At 38.1% G+C, this 14,677-nt stretch overlaps 1 pseudogene; it reads left to right on the top strand.

Annotated features, from left to right (window-relative positions):
- Nucleotides 1-692: 692 nt before the first annotated feature.
- On the top strand, nt 693-14,195 carry LOC107694396 (protein NLRC3-like; annotated as a pseudogene).
- The last annotated feature ends 482 nt before the right edge of the window (nt 14,196-14,677 follow it).

The raw sequence follows: 14,677 nt of genomic DNA, 5'->3' as shown, positions 1-14,677 counted from the left end.
GTAAGTTCTTGTGAATTTAAAGATATTTTGTTATCTTTGTTATAATGCTAATTATACTGTTTATCAGACAATATCAATAAGCCAATGATTGTTGCACAAATGGCACAAATGGCAGAATATGAGATGCTTGTTAAAAGTCATGATGTGCACTTAAAAATATCTGCAGTTTTTATATTTGTTTTAGCTTACAGTATAAAAAAGTAGTGCTGCGTTCTTCTTTTGTCTCACAGGTACGACATTATTACTAAACCTACGGCTTTTCTACTGCAGGTAAATTTCCATAATTGTACTGTAACAAACATTAAAAGCTGAATGAACAGTGAGGAATGATTATGTAACGTAGTATAATAAAACCTGAAAAACAGCTCAAGATATTTGATATGCACCATTGCAGTATTTTTATTGTACTATGACAGTATGTCAAAAGATCAAGGAATATTCATGTCCATTTTAAATGTTGATGTGTACCTTGAGTATTTTTTTTTTCACAAATTACACTAACTAAATAATATATTACTAAATAATATTATGTAAAAAATATTTGAACTAATATTTATAAATGATTACATTTTCTGTGAATACATGCTGCAAATGATTAAATCAGTGAGGGATATGTTTACCCTATTTAACCACGTTGCTTTAAAGGAGCAATACAGAAGGCCTTCCATCTGCCGTGAGATTATTTAATTAAAATGAGTTCCCATGAGAAAAGAGAGAATGAAGACACCTCCAGTGACTCCAGGTATGACATCAGCACTTTTGCAACTTTTTATGAAGGTGACATATCTCTGTAGCTTAGACAGTAGAGCATGGCTCTCACAATGCAGAGATCATTTGATTTCTGTAGGCTTATTCACACCGCACCAACCGATGCTGACCAGCGCTATAAGACATATTTGTTGGGTTTGTTGGATCAGTGTATTACCCATGCTGGCATCTGTTGCCGTGTTCAATCTGTATTTGATGGGTTGCAGAATTTCTGAGAAGTGACGAACTGTAATCTGGTGATTGTTTGCATTGGCCGATGTCTGTCAGTGATGTGTCAAATGATCTGAATCTCTATCTGTATTTAGATTAAACTGAATGTGTCTAAACTAAATGAATAGCCAATGTAATGTTGTTCCAATCGTAGTTTGCATTTAGCAAATACATCTTGTATAATATATAAAATTGTTTATTCCTGTTTTCTACAAAATGTCAATAAGTATGTTTTAATAATCAAATACAATAATAATAATTAAAATAGCTTTTAATAATTATAACAATACTGAATGTTAAATAAAAGGAGAAAAAAATAATTAATGGACAATGCTTGTCTGTTTATCAAATAGTACAAATGTGTATCTTAATATACAATAATACAGTGTGTGTGTGTGTGTGTGTGTGTGTGTGAGTGTGTTTATATATACTATACATACTTGTTTGTTTTTTGCCACTATCAGCAGAAAGATGAGACTGAGATCAGAATCTGCAGGACGCTGCAGCAGTGTGTCTATGAATAGTACACAATCCATGCCTAGACGACCTACATTCAGTGATGGAACCGAGACCTCTGCCCCACAGTTAGTATACATATTTAGTTGCTGATTTACTGCAATTTCATTTAAGAAACCCAAATGAACACTAAATGTTCTCCAAAATATGCAACATATACAATCCACACTGACACGTTTCTTAAAATCTTCAACAGCCATTGTAATCACTGTTATTGCCATTTTGGCTGTTCTTTTTTAAATTTCAGCAGTGTGGAGATAGATGCTACAGTTGCATCCCACAATCAGACCCACATCAGGCAGGAAAGACATGAAGCAGTCCTGCAGAGAGTCAAAGACCAACACAAAACCAGCATGAAGAAGAAGTATGAATGCTTATTTGAGGGAAACAAACGACAAGGAAATGAAACCCTCTTAAGTTCATTCTGGACTGGGCTGAGGCAAAAGCCAATCAGGATGTAGATTTCATGTTTGTGCTTCCTTTTCGAGAGCTGAATTTGATTCGAGATCATCAGTACAGTCTTCACAGACTTCTGCTGGACTTTCATCCTGAACTTCAAGATCTGAGCTCGAAGATTTACGAGGAGTATAAAGTTGTGTTCATCCTAGATGGTCTTGATGAAAGCAGAATCACACTGATGTTTTCAGACGCTCAGAAAGCTTGTGATGTGAATGAGTCTTCATCAGTGGGTGTGTTGATGTCAAACCTCATGAAAGGAGAGCTGCTTCCCTCTGCTCTCATCTGGATCACCTCCAGACCAGCAGCAGCCAATCAGATCCTTTCCAGATACATCAACCGTGTGACAGAAATTCAAGGTTTTAATGACCCTCAAAAAGAGGAATATTTCAGGAAGATAATCAGTGAGCAGCATCAAGCCAGCAGAATCATCTCACACATCAGAAGAGCAAGAAGCCTCCACATCATGTGCCACATCCCCGTCTTCTGCTGGATCTCATCCACTGTGCTTCAGAAGATCCTGGAAGAAGATCTGAGTGCAGAAATCCCTCAAACACTGACTGAAGTGTACATCCACTGCCTGCTGATCCAGACTAAGAGAAAGTATGATGAAAGAGATCCAGAGAAACGTCTCGAGGTTACGTATGTAACCGTGGTTCCCCGAAGGGAATGAGACGCTGCGTCGAGCGCTTTGGGAACGCCCCAGCGAGACACCGTACTGAAGCATGTGTGAAATCAGTCCAATACAACATGAGGAAGCAGAAGTATGAAGAGAGAGATCCAGAGAAACTCCTGCAGTCCAACAGAGAAGTGATTGTGAAACTTGCTGAAGTGGCTTTCAAACAGCTGATGAAGGGCAATGTGATGTTCTGTGAGGAGGACCTGATTGAGAGCGGCATAGATGTCACTGACTCTTCAGTGTTTTCTGAGATTTGCACTGAGATCTTTAAGGAGGAATCTGTGATTCATCAGAGGAAAGTCTACTGCTTCATTCATCTGAGCGTTCAGGAGTTTCTCGCTGCTTTCTATGTGTTTTACCGCTATTTAAGCAGCACAATGAAAGCCCTGAAGGTTTTCGATTTAATGCACAATTTGCATTAAGGTGCAGTAGATAAAGCCTTAGAAAGTAAAATTGGACACCTGGATCTGTTCCTGCGGTTCCTGATGGGCATCTCACTGGAGTCCAATCAGAGACTCTTACAGGATCTACTGAGAAACACAGAGAACAGCTCAGAGAGCATCAGGAGAACCACACTTTACATTAAAGAGAAGATCAAAGATGGACAAGCAGTCTCCACTGAACGATCCATCAATCTGTTCCTCTGTCTGCTGGAAGTAAAGGATCAGACTCTGTCCAGAGAGATTCAGGAGTTTGTGAAATCAGACAAACACTCAGAGAAGAAACTCTCTCCATCTCACTGCTCAACAATTGCCTACATGCTTCAGATATCAGAGGAAGAACTGGATGAGCTGGATCTCAAGAAATACAACACATCAGATGAAGGTAGAAGAAGACTGATATCAGCTGTGATCAACTGCAGAAAAGCTCTGTGAGTGTTTAACCCATGTCTTACAGTGAAGAGTCCTTTCTGAATGGAATTGCACTTTCTACCCTCTTGAAAAAAACAGCATATGCTGGTTAGGTACGTTCTGCTGGTGTGAGCTGGTTTAAGCTGGCCATGTGCTGGTTCTAAACTGGTCCTAAGCAACTAGCTCCTGCTCAGTACCTGCTTAGAACCAGCATATGGCCAGCTAAGAATCAGCTTAAACCAGCAGCCATGCTTTAAAACATATCTAACCAGCATATGCTGTTTTTTTCAACAGGGTATTGTTTTGCTTATTTTTAGAATGTCCTGATCTGTTTAACAGAAATCAAGTAGATATTGCAATGCTAATTGTAGAATGAGGTTAAGAATTTGATTATTTTGTGTTCTGTTCTGTTTCAGTCTTGCTGGCTGTAATCTCACTGACCAACATTGTGAGATTGTGTCATCCGCTCTACAATCCTCAAACTCTGTCCTTAGAGAGCTGGACCTGAGTAACAATGACTTGCAGGATTCAGGAGTGAAGCTGCTCTCCGATGGACTGAAGAGTCAAAACTGTCAGCTGGAGATACTGAGGTCTTTTAAGCATCAAGCCAGCAGAATCATCTCACACATCAGAAGAGCAAGAAGCCTCCACATCATGTGCCACATCCCCGTCTTCTGCTGGATCTCATCCACTGTGCTTCAGAAGCTCCTGGAAGAAGATCTGAGTGCAGAAATCCCTCAAACTCTGACTGAAATGTACATCCACTTCTTGCTGATTCAGATCAACATGAGGAACCAGAAGTATGAAGAGAGAGATCCAGAGAAACTCCTGCAGTCCAACAGAGAAGTGATTGTGAAACTTGCTGAAGTGGCTTTCAAACAGCTGATGAAGGGCAATGTGATGTTCTATGAGGAGGACCTGATTGAGAGCGGCATAGACGTCCCTGATGCCTCAGTGTATTCTGGGATTTGCACTGAGATCTTTAAGGAGGAATCTTTGATTCATCAGAGGAAAGTCTACAGCTTCATCCATCTGAGCGTTCAGGAGTTTCTTGCTGCTTTCTATGTTTTTCATTACAATATGTGCACAATTATGGAGACACTAACCTTTTTTGCGCTGCATAATATGCTTAAAGGAGCAGTAGATGCAGCCATAAAAAGTAAGAATGGCCACCTGGATCTGTTCCTGCGGTTCCTGCTGGGCGTCTCACTGGAGTCCAATCAGAGACTCTTACAGGATCTACTGACACACACAGAGAACAGCTCAGAGAGCATCAGGAGAACCACACTTTACATTAAAGAGAAGATCAAAAACAGACAAGCAGTCTCCACTGAACGATCCATCCTCTGTCTGCTCTGTCTGCTGGAAGTAAAGGATCAGACTCTGTCCAGAGAGATTCAGGAGTTTGTGAAATACTCCATCTCCCTACATGCTTCAGATATCAGAGGAAGAACTGGATGAGCTGGATCTCAAGAAATACAACACATCAGATGAAGGTAGAAGAAGACTGATATCAGCTGTGATCACTGCAGAAAAGCTCTGTGAGTGTTTAACCCATGTCTTACAATGAAGAGTCCTTTCTGAATGGAATTGCACTTTCTACCCTGTTGAAAAAAACAGCATATGCTGGTTTTCTGCTGTCTGCTGGTGTGAGCTGGTTTAAGCTGGCCATGTGCTGGTTCTAAACTGGTCCTAAGCAACTGCTCAGTACTCAGTACCAGCTTAGAACCAGCAAATGACCAGCTAAGAACCAGCTTAAACCAGCTCAAACCAGCAGCCATGCTTTAAAACATACCTAACCAGCATATGCTGTTTTTTTCAACAGGGTATTGTTTTGCTTATTTTTAGAATGTCCTGATCTGTTTAACAGAAATTAAGTAGATATCGCACTGCTGATTGTAGAATGAGGTTAAGAATTTAATTATTTTGTGTTCTGTTCTGTTTCAGTCTTGCTGGCTGTAATCTCACTGACTAACATTGTGAGATTGTGTCATCCGCTCTACAATCCTCAAACTCTGTCCTTAGAGAGCTGGACCTGAGCAACAATGACTTGCAGGATTCAGGAGTGAAGCTGCTCTCCAATGGACTGAAGAGTCAAAACTGTCAGCTGGAGATACTGAGGTCTTTTAGAACATTATACATTCATAAATTCTCAAGTTGTTGTCAACGCAGCAGGTCTTTAAGATCAGTTATCACCAAACACTTTCCCTCTTCCCCTCTTTCTGCCCATTTAAATCTTTGAAGTCAGGCTGACGAGGGAGGTGAGTCAGGTTTGGGGGGTTTGCCTAAAGACTTGATGTCTGATAAAAAAAAAAAGCAATTCTGAAAGCCCATCTTTCTGCAATGTCTGCAGATTACACTAATATAATATTAAATGTGCAGACTATTTTCTTTGGCGTGACCAAAGTTCAGCACTCAGAGTTGTGTTTTTAATGTGATGTCAAGTTAAAAATATTTATATTAAAAGAGCCTGTTTCAAGATGTTGTATTGCATTTAATTGATTGTTTCATGATCTTTCATGTCACTTCACAATGTTTGTGCATATCGTTTTATAAGACGAGAAATCCAGTAAGGACATGCATACTGGTTTAAAACTGAGATCAACAATGATTCCTCAGGTATTTGAGAGTTCAGGGCTTCACAGATTATTTAATCTGTTGATGTGTGTTTGTAGGTTGTCAGGCTGTATGGTGGCAGAGGAAGGCTGCCGTTATCTGTCTTCAGCTTTGAGTTCAAACCCCTCACACCTGAGAGAGCTGGATCTAAGCTACAATCACCCAGGACAATCAGGAGTCCCGCTTCTCTCTGACAAACTGAAGGATCCAAACTGCTCATTTATCTTCAGCTCTGAGCTCAAACCCCTCACACCTGAGAGAGCTGGATCTGAGCTACAATCACCCAGGACAATCAGGAATCAAGCTGCTCTCTGACAAACTGAAGGATCCAAACTGCTCACTGCAGAAACTCAAGTATGTGGGGTACAAGTTTAGAAACCTTGTCTGCAGCAAGAGCCCAAACTTCACATCTCTGCATGTACTAATTAAATCCCTATGCTAAAAAAAATGTATTTGTCAACTTCAGACCTTCTTTAAAAGTAACTTTGCAAGTTTAAGTCAACTAACAATCTTTAGAGTATTAGTAGACTGTCTGCTTAATATCTGCTGTCCCCCAACAGACAATCCACTGACTATAAGTAACTTTGCAAGTACATGTCAGTTTATTCTACTAACACCAACCCTAACTTAACAGTCTACTAATACTCTAATCAGAGTTAGTTCACATAAAGTTGCATAGTTACTTATATTTAGTACAATGTCTAAAGTACACTATGGGAAAAAAAGTTGTAACTCATATTTCCTGTAAACCTGTTCACTATGGACTGAATATATTGAAACACTGAGACATGCAGCTCTGTAAACTGCTTTGTTACAATATGTATTGAGAAAATGCTATACAAATGAACTGGACTCATTACATTAAGGACTGTATATGAATAACTATTCCAATTACTTTATGTCTGTATGTTTGTGTCATTTTAGTTTGGACCATGGAGAGCCTTTCAGGATCCAACCAGGACTGCAAAAATGTAGGTTCTTTGTCTGGCACACTCTTGCACACTTTATGAAAACAAACTTCGACCAAAATTAAGAAATATATTGTGATATAAATTTTGGCCATATCATCCAGCCCTAGTATAGCATATCAAAATAAAACCTTCACACTGAATGCAGCATGACACAAAAGCCTTTTTTGAATCACCCTCTTCAGAAATATTTCTCACCCATGATTCATTTATTATATTCATTTATATTATATATGATATTCACGAGGGAGGACCACCATTATGTAGAATAAAGCAGCTATTTCTAAACCTCTGATTTAAGTCTTCATCTCATTACTGTACTTTACACCATTTGTGTTGCGAGTGAGTGTTTGCAAGTGAAGGGTGGGAGTAAGAAGAATACAGCACATTATGAAACATTATAAGCAAGATGAATGACACATTGACACAATGATAAATTGATTTCAACTGAACAAACAAGATTGCACAATTAATATAGATTCATGTCAGACATCAATACTGATTCAGTGGTGAGTCAATGTCATGTTGCTTTGTGAGACAGAAATACATTTTTACGTTTTAAATAAGATTTTGTGTGAAGGAGTTTTTACATTTGAAAAACATTTTACAAAAGCTATATTATTTAGTGTCATCAACAGCTGAGGTGTTTCTCTATCAGTGTGTTGAAGTGTTGTTTCTCTCTCTGCTGGAGTTTGTGTTCACTCGAGTGGAAGAGAGGTTTTTGTACGAGTGTTTCATTAGATTGTAGCACTGTGGTGGACATTCGGTGGAGGAACTAAACTGCTGCTCGGTAAGTCTCTATTTTAATTCTTCACTGCAAACATACAATTTAGATTGTGTACAATTATTATTAGTAGTAGTAATTTAATTGAACCAGAAAAAAAATCTAGCAATAATATTTTGGTAACACTTTCCAATAATGTTTCATTTGTTAATATTAGTTAACTACATTAGTTAACATGAACTAACAATGAAAAATTATTGTAAAGCATTTATTAATCTCAGTCAATCTCATTTTGATTGCAACATTTACTAATACAGTATTAAAACCCAAAGTTTTATCTGCTAATATTAATGGACCTGAGTTGACATGAACTAACAATGAACAGTTGTACCTTTATTAATCAATGTTAACTAAGATTCATAAATACTGTAACAAATGCATTGCTCATTGTTAGTTAATATTAATTAACACATTAATTAACGTTAACTCATGAACCTTATTGCAAAGTGTTACACATTGTATAAATATAGTTTTACAGTAAATATTTAATCTAAAATATTGTGACGTTTAGATATTCAGAAAAACTGAATTATTCACTTTTCATAATGTGGCTCACTCTTGATTTTATTCGTTTATCACATGTATATTATACATAGAAAAAAGAGATTAAATGAAAAATATATAATTTAAAATGTAAATGGAGCTACTTTCTATAGATCAATCAATGATTTTGAATCTTTTTGCTCATGTTGTGCTTATAATTCAGTGCATTTTAATACAAGCACAGTTTATACAAAATATAACTCAGTTTATTCATGTGTAATTCCAGTGATATCATTTGTTGTCACACAATCGCTGTATGAAATTGAGTTTTAAGTTTAACATCTCACTTAACTAAAATGTTGCTTTTTTTCTGGTATTAAAAATGGTATAAAGGTGCAAAAATCATTAAACATAAATGATTAAACATAAACATAAAATGCTAGAGTACATTAAAAAGTACAGCAGCATATATCATATCCTGACCAAAATACATAATAAATTAAAGATCAGTGAAATGCTACGGCAGAGCTCTTTTTATCCATTTGTAGAACATTTCAGTTATGCCATACTATTAATATTATACTGTTGAATATAAGCATCAAAATGCAATTTTCTGAAGAAGAAAAAACCTTAGGCCTGCAAATGGCTGAACAAACAAAGAAACAGAAGAGTTTATTGTCACCAGTGGATTGTCACTTCTTTGAGTATGACTTGCATTTTCAGCAGTTCAGACACTGTAGTATTTAAAGACTGCTTTATCACAGGACCTGTGAAGGGAAAATCATTTATATAAAATTAACCAAAGATGAACGGTTTTGCATCAGTACTTGAATATATGAATTATAATTTGATTACACATTAGAATTTTTAGAATTCTTAGAATGAAATAATCATAGTTGACATTTGTTTATAATACGTTAGAAGTTTATACATTGTAAGAATACACTTAGACACTTAAACACACAATAACATATGGCACATATAGCTATAATGTATTCATGCAGTAGTGAATTAATGTGATATATATAAAACATGTTTTTCAAAATATCTTACTTTTGAAAAGCAGATTGAAGCACATGCTCATTATGGAAATATTTAAAACATATTGCAGCGGGCCTACACATTGTTATAAAGTACTTCATTAAACCCTATATATATGAAAATGTCAGTAAAATCATAAAAATCTATGATCGCAAATACAGAATCAATCGTTCTGACAGTAATTGTGTAAGAATATAAATCTTTCTGTGGGTCGAATGGAAAGCATCACGTCCAGACAGCAGAAGAGACTGAATCTGTTCAGTTTGATTGACAGGAATCATATATTACACCTAAATATGATGATCATATTAAAACACTGACTCATTCTCTTCAGAAGTACAATATTTCTGTGAATAGTAATGATATTGTGTTATTAGTGTTTGTGTTGATCAGTGTTGTGTGTGATTGTGTTGTAGAGTAGCTGCAGTATCTCTCAGCTGTATCAGAACACATATTTACTGTTGATATAGTGTTCACTCTAACAGTAATAATCTCCTGTATCTTCAGTCTGGACTCCTCTGATGCTGAGAGTGAAATCTTTTCCAGTATTTGCTGTTCCACTGCCACTGAATCTAGATGGAGTTCCTGACTGTAGAGTGTTTATGTAATAAATGAGGAGTTTAGGAGCTTCTCCAGGTTTCTGCTGATACCAGGCTAAGTAGCTGCCATATATTCCTACATCTATATTACACTCTATTGTAGCTGTTTGACCCTGTTGGACAGTTTTAACTTTAGGTTGAGTCAGAGTGACTCCTTTGGATTCTAAAGAAGAGAAAATAAAGTCAATTAGTGTTTAAAACTACATCATATACTTTTTACCAGTGTCAAATTGTTTATATCTTAACTTGAACAAATACTGCAACGGTCCAGATGAAGATGATGATGTTGTTCATTGTTGTTGTTGTGTCTTGTGTGATGATGAAGATTGTGTTGTGTTCTGCTGTCAGTCATGAAGTGTTAAACTCACAGCACTATAAACACTCTCAGAGCACTGAAGCATGTGCTGACGATGCAAAGAAGTGGGCAGGATTTACATGCTTTTGCTGCTAACTATTTAAATGAGCTTCTGATTAAATTAATAATTTTCATTTTTTGTGTGAACTATTCCATTTTAATGTAAACATAAAATAAAGCATGTATAGGCCTATATGGCTGTAAGCTTACACCTGATCAAAAGGTGTTGTAGTATGTATATCAGTAAGTTGGGTTTGTATTTTGTTGTTGCATTAAGTTGAATTTTCATTCATCACTATACATGATTTACCCTATTATACTTTATTGACACGAATTTATGTGTAAAATTGCACGTCAAAATAACACATTGTCAATATTTTTTTGAGACCCCCCAAAATTTCACAAATCACGTTTTCAGGGGAGCCCATGTCTTATTAAGGGGAGCCGAGCTCCCCCTAGCTCCCCCGTAGTTCACACCCTGAATACAACACATTAGATGAAGGCAGAAAAAGACTCATACAAGCTGTAATTAACTGCAGAAAAGTTCTGTGAGTGTTCATGTTTTACAATGAAGAGTTCCTTCTGGATGGAATTGCACCTGCTGTTGTTTTGCTTATTTTTAGAATGTCTTGATGTGTTTTATAATAATTAAGCAGATGTGATTGCAATGCTAATTGTAGAATGAGGTTAAGAATTTAATTATTTTGTGTTCTGTTCTGTTTCAGTCTTGCTGGCTGTAATCTCACTGACTAACATTGTGAGATTGTGTCATCCGCTCTACAATCCTCAAACTCTGTCCTTAGAGAGCTGGACCTGAGTAACAATGACTTGCAGGATTCAGGAGTAAAGCTGCTCTCGTAGCGGTAAAAAAAATCAATTTCTCTGAGGAACATAATTGTGGACTAAAGCAGGGGTGTCCAAACTACGGCCCGTGGATGAATTTTAAGTGGCCCGCAGCTGTCTTAAATAGTCTATATATTTTATATGGCCCGCCAAGCATAATTTACAAAATAGGCCTATGCAGTTTCAAAATGTCAACACAAGATGGCAGCACTACATTTTAGACCAGATGTAGCAGTAAAACGCGAGTGATATCAATTTGATAACTCATATGCGCTCTCATTTCTTTAGCGCACGCGAATTCCTAAACGCGTCAAAAGCGGAAGAGCGCGACTCGTTTGAACCGCGCTGCACGGACCGTTTTTAGCTCTGCCATATAGGCCAATTTAATGTAATGTAAGGGAGTCATGAAATATAGTCCAAATTACAGACATTTTTTTATATTTAGCAATTTGTGCTTTCATGTGTTAATAGACTAAATACAATAAAGCCATTATATGTTATAATTATTAAAGCTTTAAAGACAAGATATTTACAGATTTTTGTCCTCAACAAAACACAAGCTACTGCTACGGTCAACTCAAGATCATACATACATACATAATATATATACAGGGCCGTCCTCAGCTGACGCGGGGCCCGGTGCGAGGTAGTTCGCGATCGCATTCCGGGGAGGGGGGGCCCGTTCGCCGTGGGGCCCTCTCAAGCGCAGGGCCCAGTGCGACCGCACCAGTTGCACCCCCCTAAGGACGGCCCTGTATATATATATATATATATATATAGGTAGGTATGGGGGGTTTGCCTGAATACTTGATGTCCGACTCAGAAAGCCCATCTTTCTGCAATGTCTGCAGATTATACTAATATAATAAGTGTGCAAACTATGTTCATTGGCAAGTTCAGCACTCAGAATTTAGTTTTTAATGTGCTGTGTCAAGTTAAAAATAGTTATTTTAAAAGAGCCTGTTTGGCTTACACTCACTTTAGAATGAATGTCTTGTGTCTTTCTGTGACGCAATGATTCCTCAGGTATTTCTGAGAAAGCTGGATCTGAGCTACAATCACCCAGGACAATCAGGAGTCCCGCTTCTCTCTGACAAACTGAAGGATCCAAACTGCTCACTGCAGAAACTCAAGTATGTGGGGTACAAGTTTAGAAACCTTGTCTGCAGCACAAGACAAAAAACATTGCTTAGAATTTAAAATAATAATTTCTTCTTCGGGTAAATTTCATCTCTGCATGTACTAATTAAATCCCAATGTTACCTCACAAAATATAGTTGTACCATACAATTTACTGATGTTTTTTGTAAATTTAGTAGCATTTTACAGTAAAAGTACAACATAGGCAGAATTGCTCTGTTTCATAAATCTAAAATGGTCAAAATGTGTTTGATGAAAATAAAACTAACAGCAAATAAAATAAAAAATGTAACAAATTTTAAGATATATTTGTTTGTTGCATTTAATTAAAGTTACTTAATTCTAATTGTTTACAACTAAATATTAATTATGAAGAGCTTATTAAAGAGCTTATTAAAGCTGAACATCAGTCCATGTTTTACTCACCCTCAAGGAATCCTAGGTGTATATGACTTTCTTCTTTCAGATGAATCCAATCGGAGTTACATAAAAAATTATCCTTGCTCTTCCAAGCGTTAGAATGAGAGTAGGTGGGTGTTTTTTTCAACAGTCCAAAAGACGTCAAATAAAGCCTGCGCATCCGTTATAAATACTTTTTTCTCACCTCCGATGACTGTCATACGTGCAATTTTCATTTTTGGGTGAACTAACCCTTTAAGCTGTCCATTATGTCCTGAAGGCACTAACATTGAGACGTACCGTTTGAAAACTGATTTGGATATGTATTGAGAAAACACTATACAAATGGATTGGACTTGACTTTTTATATTAATGCACTCTATGTGAATAACATGAATGTAGGTTCTCTCTCTGGACTCACTCTTGGATATTTAATGAAAACAAACAAAATTATGCAACTGTTTTTGTCTCTGTTGTGTTCAGATTTCTGTGATCTCACACTGGATCCAAACACAGCGAACGCTCAACTCATTCTGTCTGAGAACGGAGAGGTGAAATTTGTGGATGAGCAGCAGCCGTATACTGATCATCCAGACAGATTTAAAGATATTCCTCAGGTTCTGTGTCGAGAGAGTCTGACTGGACGCCATTACTGGGAGTTTGAGCGGACTGGCTGGGCTCGTGTAGCAGTGGCCTATAAAACAATCAGCAAAGAAGGGACTGTTGGTAAGTTTGGATACAATAACAAGTCCTGGTGTCTCTTCTGCACTGTTGATGGATTTGTTGTGTTTCTGTTTAATCCTAACTGTATGTTGTGTGCAGAGAGTCTCAATTTATCATCACAGGATCATGTTGTAAAGCAGTAATTTTTGTTTTGGTATAATAACACTTGTTGAATTTGTGTTGGTCAGAGAATATCTGACTGAACATGGAAATTGAAAAGATTATTCAATAAATTCATTTTTTTTAAAACTCATTTTTATCATTACTTAATCTCCCGCTTTCTGAACTTCCCTCCCTGCTTTTGGGCTGATAATTTGATATGTGTGGAATTTTGAAATGCAGCGTCACTGAGATCCTCCTTTCTTCTCAGTACTGAATGTGAAACAAAAGTGAATAAACCGGTTTCTCCAGATGCACCGTTCCTGTGGTTTGTTCACTGTAAATCTGCAGGGTGTTTACTGTAAATCTTATAATGAGCAACTCATCCCATATCTATCCTCAGTCTGATACAACCCAGATCATGTACTTTCAGTGTGTTCTTTAATGAATTAATGAACTGTCATTTTGATTCAGTTCAATTCAATTCATTTGATGAGCACTTTGCATAGAACAGATCCTCCACAGAAGCTCCCCTGACAATTGTTGAATGAGTACAAAACTAATTCTTCTTCACTTAAAACTTTAATATCTCTATGAGGCCTACACTCACAGACACCCAAACTGGCAAGAAATGGATCGCCTCTCATCGTCACTCCCGAGGATGATCTCGCCAGATCCACTCCGGACCCAGAGCGCAGCCCACCATCTCCCCGCTGTGAGGAGCTAAAGCCCGAGCCCACGGATGATGGAGAGCCAATTCCCGCCGCGATCTATGAGCCAGCGCAATGCTGAGCGACTGAGCAGAGGATCGCCCCGGAACTCTCCTGCCTCCTTCACTGCTGTCGTCTGGAAGCCCCTCTGCTCGCCCTCAGCCCACCATCATTACGGTGCGAGCGCCGTGGGTCTGCCATCCTCCAGCGTCGTCGTGGCTGGAGAATCCCTCGCCTCCAGCCTCCGAAGCCCGGACTCTGCCTCGGCCCATAGACCCAGCGGCGCTCCCTCGACCATTGCAGTGCGAGCCCCGCGGGACTGCCATCCTCCAGCGTCACCGTGGTTGGAGTCTCCCTCACCTCCAGCCTCCGAGGCCCGGACTCCGCCTCGGCCCGTAGACCCAGTGGCTCCACCTTGGCTCCTAGCTCCCTCGCCT

The sequence above is a fragment of the Sinocyclocheilus anshuiensis genome, unplaced genomic scaffold (assembly GCF_001515605.1).
Source record: "Sinocyclocheilus anshuiensis isolate Anshui unplaced genomic scaffold, SAMN03320099.WGS_v1.1 scaffold3287, whole genome shotgun sequence".
Lineage (NCBI taxonomy): Eukaryota > Metazoa > Chordata > Actinopteri > Cypriniformes > Cyprinidae > Sinocyclocheilus > Sinocyclocheilus anshuiensis.
This window is presented reverse-complemented; position numbering and strand designations above follow the sequence as displayed.